General features: G+C 41.8%; 2 protein-coding genes across 6 annotated transcripts in view; one reads left to right on the forward strand and one right to left on the reverse strand.

Annotated features, from left to right (window-relative positions):
* Window positions 1-9,939, forward strand: part of LOC126556291 (clathrin light chain) — a 358,662-nt gene that overhangs the window by 343,755 nt on the left and 4,968 nt on the right. The gene's annotated exons all lie outside the window — the stretch shown is intronic.
* The window catches only part of LOC126556287 (tetraspanin-2A), an 86,364-nt gene that overhangs the window by 59,348 nt on the left and 17,077 nt on the right, over window positions 1-9,939 (reverse strand). The window lies entirely within an intron of this gene.

Below are 9,939 nucleotides of genomic sequence, written 5' to 3' on the forward strand. Positions count from 1 at the left end.
CTATTAATGCTTTATTTAATGTCGATCTTACGAGAATCTCCATGCTCTCAGCTATTTGAGTGATCAGATTGAACAGAGCCGACATTTTTACCAAACCATAATAAGCTCCAAATCCCAAAATCAGTTGAGGCATGCTTTTATCCTCGATTTGAAGATGCTGTACTGTGATCTTCATACATGAGAGGCTAATTAGTATGATGGGTATACTTCTTCAGGAGATGTTTGTGTGTGAGGTTCTAATGATCCTATTTTATCTACCAAATAAATGGATACCATTACTTAAGTCAAACAGAGCTTTACAAGGAGAATAATTTTGTTTTTTATTTGTTGTTTTATGTGTTGAATTCAACGGACCAAATATGACCCCCTTGAAGTCTTTTTTTTACATTTTACATTTATAGTTAACATTTACATTCAACAAGTAATTGACCGCACCGCACGCGACAGGTCCAGTTCGAAACGATCACACACGGCGCTGAATTCGCGGCACTTGACGAGGCCTTACTTGACTTGACGAGCGATCTTGCCGGGGCGTAAATGTTGATAGCAGAGAGAAGCGCCAGCGAGTCGATGCGATTGTCAAGTAGACCTGCGACAAAAAGACTCTGCGCGTTACAATTCCGCTGTTTCAGCGACTTCAGGCCAAGTTACGTGCAATGTCCATTGTAGTCCACCTGGACACTCCAGGATGGATTCCAGGCGAGCCAACGAGCGTGACACACACCACGTCATCACACCACGGATGAATATTCCACCACAGACCGAACTAAGGAGCAGTACAGCATCTTAACGGCAATCGGGTCGGTAAGATCGCGCGCAAGCTTCTTCAGAATGCCAACTAGTTGATTACCCTTAGCGACGATGTGCTCTAGCCGGTCATGGAAGCTCAACTTATTGTTAAGGAGCACTTCTAGATCTCTGACTCAGCTCAGTTTTGCGGACAAGGGCAGTGTCGTAAATTGTATACGTGCAGATTAAGGGATTAAGGTATTATGTTTTTTCATGAAGCGATTTATTTTAAAATAAACAAAAATTACTTCACCAGAGTCAACCGAAAAATTAACAAAAAATACAAATTTATTGGAAGTTGGAGGTAGTGAAGAATGAATCAACTTACCATCATCATCTCGACGATAAAACCAGACAAAACATAAGCTGTTAAAACGTACCTTTTTTCATAATCTTCACAACACAAATTAATCGGATATCAGATATAAAACCTTCAACTATCAATAAGTGTATTTTATTAAAAATTGTTTCGATCAATACAATTCGTCTTGATTATCTAGAAAATCAATCGTGAGATTGACAGTATGCACGTAAAATAATGAAGGCAAGGAAAGATATAACTTATTTACAATAGATAGAAATAAAACACAATAACTAATGAAACAATTAAGAACAGCAAGAAAGAACGTTTGTCAGTGCGCGTAAAGCCAGTTTAAAAAGTAATATCAATAAACATTAAACCTAACGTACCGCGCCGTCACGATGCATGGGGTTGAGTATTTTTCATTGCTTAATAGTTTACGCAGTTCTAATTTTATGTGGAGCAAAATTGCAGTGGCCATGAAGGGCGATCTCTGTTTATGCTATTATTTCTGACCCGATTGCCCGGGAGGGAGGTAAGCTGTAAAATACGCATCAAGAGTTGAGGTTGTAAAACATTTAAGTGGCAGAAATTCTCCTTTTTTTGCACCAGAATGATTGATGTTCGCCTGTAAAGGCAAGTTAACCAAAAACGGAGCATTGCAGTATTCAAGGAAAGTTCTTAAAATTCATACTGCAAGTTGAACATGAAAAAAAGATTACTATTTACAATAGAATACCAAACAAAACCGAAACCACTTTGCATGATTAAACGTTAAGGGGCAAAGCGTTTTGGTACGCTAAATACTGCAGGTGAGCGAACAGCAGCACATTTTCCTCCTAGGCGAGAGGATTGTAGACAAAGTTCTCCCCAGACAGGAGCAGCGCGTGAATTGGCGATGGGTTCGATAATCGTATAAAATATTTACAAAATCATCCGTTTATGAATACGGCGCGGCTCGGCTAACAGTTGCCCGCCAAGTGAGGCTAACGGGTACGCGCTTTCGGGCGCTCGTTTCTCCCTAATCCAACTTTTCAACTTTTCTTTTCAACTTTAACGATTGCACTTTTCACTTGAATATTTTTCTCGTCGCGTTTGCAGCGTTCGTTCGGGCACTGAGGCGCACTTGTTTCGTCATAAACCGTTTTATCCTTCGCAGCATAAAATAAAACCTCCTTGTATCCTTTCTTCGTTTCTCTCTCTCTCTCTCTCTCTCTCTCTCTCTCTCTCTCTCTCTCGAAGATCTTTCCTTGGGCGACAAAGAACCCCTTTTTACCCCCTTTACTTACCCTCTCAAAAATCAGTCCCACTTTCAGTCCCTTCGTGCGCATTTTCTTTTCCACTCTCTCGCTCGTTTTCTCTTCAACAACATTTTCACCGTATTATGGAGCTCTAGTTTGAATTAAATTTAATGCTATTCTTAACGCAAATGTTTCTTCCAGTCGCTTACACGCGCGGTAAGCGGTTGAGGACAACGGTAGAGCATCGCAAGGAAAACGGAAAGTAAAAAAAAAAAATCATTGAAACGTTTGTATCGTCCACTAAACGGAATGGAATATTTTATGTCCGGCCACGCGGTTTCGGGTTCGTCAGTCAGTTGGTTCGTTGGATCCGTTGGATCGTCCGGCAAGAAAAACCAAACATGCAAATAACACTAAAACATCGTTTCCGCCATGAGAGACACAGCTTTCGACGGTTCGGTGCGTGGGGTGGGGGTGAGGTCACGTCTCGCTGTGGCTGTGGCAAGATTCCTGTGCACGGACATTTAACCTTTCACATCCTTCTCGACGGCTTTTATCTCTATCTTCTCTAGCTTCGTTACACCGGTGAATAATTTCCTTTCCACGGTCCGGGAAGGGTTTAGGTATCGTTTGGAATTTATCATGGTGAAGAAGCTTATCCGGGTCGCGCGGCTTGCTTTACTTCTTGACCTGGGAGGGGGGGGGGGGATGGGGAGTGACAGGCGTTGTGTTCACGTTCCGATGTGGGCATCAGTGTTTTTCCCTTCTCACGATCGTCTATAAATCAATGCAAAAAGAAAAGGATTAAGGATCCGTGTGTTTGGGCGAAACAAAACAATAGATAAGCTAAAAAGAGGCGAAGTAAAACTGGTCGAATTAAGCGATTGTAGGGTTGTGAAAAGGGATAAAATACTTTTCTAACACAAATGCATTTTTTTCTACAAAATTTCAAAGAATCTGAATGCTCGTGCAAATATTAAATCGAATCGGAATTCTACCATAACTCACAATAAGTACTTTTTACGCATGTCTCTTTCCTTCTTAGTCCTTTGATGCACGTTTAAAAGGTGCATAAAATTGCATTCATTAAAACATTGTGCCGAGAGTGGAGAATGGAGCAGCCTGAAGAGTCCCCTTTTGCCCCGAAAGTAATGCTACCCAAACTATGCCAAGAGTCCTCCAAATTCTTGGTCCAATTTATTCCCTCATTTAAACCCTACTTCCCGGTGCCCATTGTAGCCCGGCATCCCGGACAACCCGGATATGGGTAAGTTTGCAAATTTTCCAACCCGTTGGAAAAGAATTTTGCATCGCAAAATCGGAACAACGGGAAAAGGTCGAACAAACTTTCGAGCCACGCAACGAAGCCGCAGCGACGAACCCAACCAGAACACATAAATCTCCTGACCGTCAAGTCGGTCGGTCGGGGTGTTGTCTGCCAGTTTCTTGGCATTTTTTTTTTTTGGTTTGAGTGCTGCAACTTTAGATTCGACCGTAAATCAAAGAACCATCATCTTAACGGGCACACGAAAAACTTCAAAAGCGTTTTCAGCACCATCTTTCCAACAGCCGTGCACGATGGATTTCTTTTTCGAGGTTAAAGGGAATATAAAAGTGAGAAGACTTTGGTTTATTTTGCTGGGTTTTTTGCTCTCTTCCCTGCAATTGTTTGCTTTGGTGGTTTTGCTGTGAAGTGGTCAAAATGAGCATGCCACAGCTCGAGGATAAATTGCATATTACTCACAGAAGGTGTTGGGTCACATACTGGCGAGACTCTTAATAGCTGCTCACAATTGGAAAGGAAACTCCTCGGTGTGGTTAAAAAGTCAGCATAAAGGAGACAAACACACTATTTATAGAAGACTCGTACATTTGAGCTACCGGATCGTCCTACCAAATTTTGCTCTCTTTCTCTCTCTCTCTCTCTCTCTCTCTCTCTCTCTCTCTCCCTGTGCAAGAGTTCCAACCAAGTGCATCTTTCAATACGCCCGAATGCAACCCGAGTGCAGAAGCGTTTGTTGTGGTTCACAAGGTTACGGAAAGAAGCACAAACACTTCCTGCCAGCTGGCCTGGGACTGTACCGGTTGTACGAAAGCTTCAACAAATTCACGCAACAATTCACACCACATTGTGTTGTGGTTTTTACCGTTCTAATATTGGACCCAGTTCCAGCAACAACACCGGAAAAGGAAAATGTCCCTAATGTACGACACGATCAGTTCGTTACCAGGGTGATCCAGACATCCTGGATATCTGCTCTGGCGTACCTGTTCCATACCCGTTGTGGTGAAATATTTTCACACTAATTAGTGTCACTTTAGCTCCCTATGCGGTGGTTTGTTGGGTGACAGTGCGTTAACAGCCTATGCTAGCGAACCATGTACTTCTTTAGCACTCGTTTTTTTTTTTTGCGTGTCAAGCAAAAAGCAACCCAAACCATACTGTCGAACGTTTGATGTGGTTTCGATGAAAAACTCTAGACACGTCTCAGAAGATTTTAAAGTCCATTGTTCCCTTAAGGTGAAAAAGCAATTTGGCTTAAATTTTTTAAAAACATTAAGATGCGTGGACCAATTAAGAAATATTTAAAAGCTTTCATCGTTAAAGAAACCCAGAGCGTTAGAGCCCAGTTAATTCTCTAATAAACACAGAGTGTTGTGTACGAAACGGTCCACGTCATCTGACAGCCAGTTGGAGTGGGTTAGTCGGAGTCGACAACAGGGCGAAATCAGGGCGAAACGATGTAAACCAGAGGATACGCTGTCGGTCGAGATCGTGTTGGATTTCGATGGGTTATTGACCACGGCATTAACGGGCAAAAAGAAGGCGCGTACGATGATTTAGCCCTTCTTTACCACGCAGCGGATAACGGCAGTAAACTTTGAATACTGCGTTGAAGTGTTACCAACGCGTTACATTCTGTATTATCAAAAACCGAGATATCCAACACGCTCAGAAGAGGCTCTGTTTCTGGACGCAACACCGATGTTACACTGAGACTTCCTCACAGTTCGATCTTCAACTGTGTCCTGATAATATTATCATAACTTAATGTAGCATACAAAAATGTTTGCTTCAAGCGATTTTTCAACAGCAAACGTTTGATTTACTAGTATGCCCGAAAAATAAAGTGACTTTGAGTTTTTTTCTTCAATGGTTATTTTTATTAAGCCACCTTCGAAGTAATCCCCTTCCGATGCAATGCGTCTCTTCCATCTCTTCTCCCATTCCTCGAAGCAGGTGGAAAACGCGAATGCTGGGATGTCCTTTAGTCCCGCCGTTGCTGCGGCTTCTATCTCCTCGATAGTGTCAGAACGGTGTCCCCGAAGCGGCCGTTTTAGCTTGTAGAACAGCTAGAAGTCGGCTGGTGCCAAATCTGGCGAATACGGCGGTTGCGGAACAATATGGGTGCCACAGTTGTTGCGAAGAACTCCCTCAAAATGATGGCCGTATAGGAGCTTGCATTATTGTGGTGCAAAAACCAGCTGTTGTTTTTCCATCATTTTCCGAAAGGTCTCGTATCGTCAAATGACAATTGTTGACCATCAAATCCTCGATTTGGACGACGTGGACGTCGTCGGTCGAGTTGGATAATCTCAACGGACGGTCCTCGTCTTCGACCTTTTCACGGACATTCTTGAAATCACTGTACCATTTGTACACATTTATTTCGACATAGATTCTTCCCCGAAGGCTTTTTGTAAGATCCGCAATTTTTCCGCAGCGTTTATTTCATTGCGCGAACAAAATTTGATACATGCGCGCTGCTCCACAAACTTGGACATGGCCAATATGGATGAAATCACTTGGCGCAGCTCCGAAACAGATCGTCAATCCTAGCCGGGTTGATATTGTGACTTGAAACTTGGCAGAACTGTCAAAAACACAGATATTGACAAACGATGAATAAAAACAAGGGGCTTCTTTTGGCGCGTTGGGAATTTGACATTCAATGTCATCTTACTTTTCAGACACAGTAGTAAATGTTCAATTAGAACACCGCTCCATCTAGTAACATTCGCAAACGCTTTGGCTAAGGGCAAACAAAAGACGATATCGGCAATGCGTAGACACGCCAGAACCACATGCAGCACCGTTGGAGCTACATCTAGCACCGGACGATGCAGGGGTTGAGCGAATCGGAAAATTTAGAACTTAGCGCCTGGACTTAGATCAAGTTAAGGATTAAATAAAAACGTATGTTATGCCCAAACGGTATTGAAAAATAATTACTGTTAATATTACTTCTAAAAAAAACACCTCAAATAATGAAAAGATGCTTTTTTCTGGACACTAAAAGGACTTGCAGGCCGAATTGATGGAAAAAATATATAATCTTTTAAAAAAGATTTTTCATGAATTTCTGTTTATTTACACTGTAATGCAGAACATTTATTCTCTTCTCTTGTACAACCATTTAGTTACAAGTACCTCGGATGAGAATTGAGCTGAATCAAGTGTAAAATGTAGAAAAAAAAATTGTTTCAAAGAACAACATTTATAAGAACATTAAAATAGTTCTTAAAATCCTTATTAAATCATTTATCAGGCCCGGAGAATAGTTTGTGTACAAGCGATTTCTAACCAATGATCTTGTCGTGTACCCGTTTGAGTGGTGAATTAATTATAACGGAAGTATTGATTTCACCACTTCAACATGTCGGTAACGGAGGTACTCAGGATTCTACATGGTAACAGACAAAGACTATTTTTTGATATTTCACTAGAACTAGCTTCGACTGAATTTTTCCCCTGCTCCTATTTCTCCTCAAACATATTCCCTACCACTGAAAATCCCTAAGGAGTATTCTTTCCCTTGAATCAAATATTGATGCTGTCCTTTTGAAATTGCCTACCACTTTATTGAATCGGAAACTGATTGAAACACCAATTGGCTAGCAGGACACGGACCGTTACCCATTTTATGTCGCATCTCGATCTGTGAGCATCATTTCAACAACACTACAGTTGATGGCACTACTATACATTATGTGGCCTGCGTGGAACTACTCTACCTCTTATTCAAACGACCCGAGCTTAAAGCTTCGATTCTCACTTCATACCCCTGCGTGTGTTTGTGTGAGCGGAGTTGAAAGAGAATAATCGGTCAGAAGCTGTACTAGGCTTGGGTCTCTAAATGTTATGAGCTTGCTGTCTTTGTTTATTTGCTTGCACAAGCCTCGTCTGAACCCGAAAGGACGCCATTTCTAATCCAATCAATCGGCCCGATCGTTTCCTGTACACATCAACTCAATTTTTCGTCTTCTTTTTCTGTACCATAAAAGGCATCCACATCCTTTTTTGTTCCATCCCGTGGGATACATCGAGGCGGCAAGGAAGCGCTAGACCATCTGAGTAAAAAAAAAGACTAATCCGTTTAAGGATTTTCAAAAAACCACTCCGCTTTGAAACAACCCAAACGGGTGCAATAAAAATAACCGGAATACAAGAGTCCCATTGGGTAGGTTCGGTTTGTACCGGATTGGGTTGTAAGTCTTACAGGCGGCTTTATTCAACCCGTGTTTTGGTAACAGTTGTAGAAGTGAAATAAGCGTACAAAGCATGCTCTCGTTTTCCTAAGCATAAAAAAAGAAATCCTTTAAGTATGAAATCGCCATATATTCATGTAAAATACAGTAACGTGCGATCTTAAGAAAAAAACAATCTGAATCGGGAAAGGATGTAACAATGACAACGGAACAATTGAGCGTAGCTAGTACGCAATGGACAAGATTCAGGGCTTCCAAAAGCCCTAAGTAAAACTGCTTCAACAACTAAACCGAAGTGAAGTAATAAAATAAGTTCGAATAGAGGGAGTCTTACGCTAAAAGAAGGTATAATGTAAACGGAAAAATGTATCAACACACACACACACTCTGGACGCGAACAAAAAAGAACCTACAGTGCGTCCGACTGAACTGACGACAAAAGTCGTAAAATAAAAGCGAAATGAGCCATGGCTGCCATACTTTGCGCTTGCCTTATTGTACACACACACACATACCACCGGCTGGCGGAAGTTGATCTTCGACGGATTTCACGCGCATCTAGAAAATGGGTAATGGGGGGATGAAAAAAATCCCTATCCAGGAAAGGGGATAGAAGTGCAAAACTTTCCCTGTGCTCATCAGCCTCAAAATCCCTCCAACGAACTCTTGCGCTGGACTAACAGGAACAATCCTTCCAGGACAATGACAAAGTCGCACTGTACGTACGTCGCCAGCCGGACGTTCGGTTTGGCTTTACGGGTTTTAATGATCAGGATGATGATGATGGTGATGTTGATGATGCTGGCGAATAGACAGAGTCACCCGTCGCCGTTGTCATTGCCGTCCGCAAAACTAGCAGGACAAATAGTAAATGAGGAAAAATCGTCCTTACATCCCTTCCCTTTTGACGAGTAAAGTTGCCCCATTCTCGCGGTGCATTGTAAGCCTGGACGGAGTGAAAGTTTGCGAAGCGAAATAAACTTCCATTCAACAAGAGAATTAAGATGACTTTTTTCCGACTATTTTTCTTGCTGCCCTCTTTTACTCAAACCCCTTGCCAAACTAGCTCATGAAACCAATCGGTAGTACATTCGCAATGGGATGGACTGTTATTAGCAGGTTTTCTGTCCACGGGTTTTTCTTCTGCTTCTTCTCTTGCCCTTCAGGAAGACATCTGCTGTGATGTCTGAGATTGGTTGTGTCCTTTTCCCTCGGACAAGTGGAAGAAAGGTGGAATTGTGTGGATTTCAATCAGCCGAACTGAAGTCATTGTCTAGGAGAATTTTGTCCACCGTGGAGCGAGGGCCCATTGAATGATTACGCTTCGATGATAGGAGTTGGTGCACTTTTGCAATTTTTTTTTGTACAAACCAAATCAGCTGAAAATATACTGACAAAACAATGGATTTTGTTTGCTTGCTTTTTGTTTTGCCTTTGTCGAGTAAGTGTAGTGTAGTTTGTAATATTAACAGATAGTTTAAATATAAGGTTTTCGTTATCTGGGAATTGTAATAAAAATTGGAGAAAAAAAAACGTTACCATCGCTTCAATCTAATTAACACTATTGTTGCGTCCACAAACAACGTATAACTTGCTTCTAAACTGAAGTACAAACTTGTTGCATCGGCTGCACAAACAGCAACCAGATCCAAAGGAAAACATTTCGATCTTGTCTGGTGAAAAGTTTAATCTTACGCTGTTCTTGAACGCGATGCAGGCACGAAAAGACCTCGCCCACCATCGCAACGCAATGCGCTGTGTTCCTTTTGTGTTGTTGGACGTGAAGGAGCGAAAGAAAACAAAATTTCGGTAAAACTTAAGCATCACCCTGCCGTTGAGCGGGAAAACAAGCCCGGATGTTTGGCACGATAATTGCGTGCAAAGCAGCGACCCAAATAGGCGATGAAAGTTTTCGGAAGTACGACAATCTGTCCATTCGATTAGTTTTGCGCGAGGAAATTAAATCAGGCATTCTGTTTACTTTGTTTACGCCTGCTCTGCTGGGTAATTGGCTGGAGTGAAATGCGAGAAAATGAATTGCTAGGGTTTAAGCAAGTGCAGTTGAAAAATGATTTCCAAGTTGCAGTACTTTGGAAGGGTAATTTTTGCAATCAACAG

This window comes from Anopheles maculipalpis, chromosome 2RL (genome assembly GCF_943734695.1).
Source record: "Anopheles maculipalpis chromosome 2RL, idAnoMacuDA_375_x, whole genome shotgun sequence".
Taxonomy (NCBI): Eukaryota; Metazoa; Arthropoda; class Insecta; order Diptera; family Culicidae; genus Anopheles; species Anopheles maculipalpis.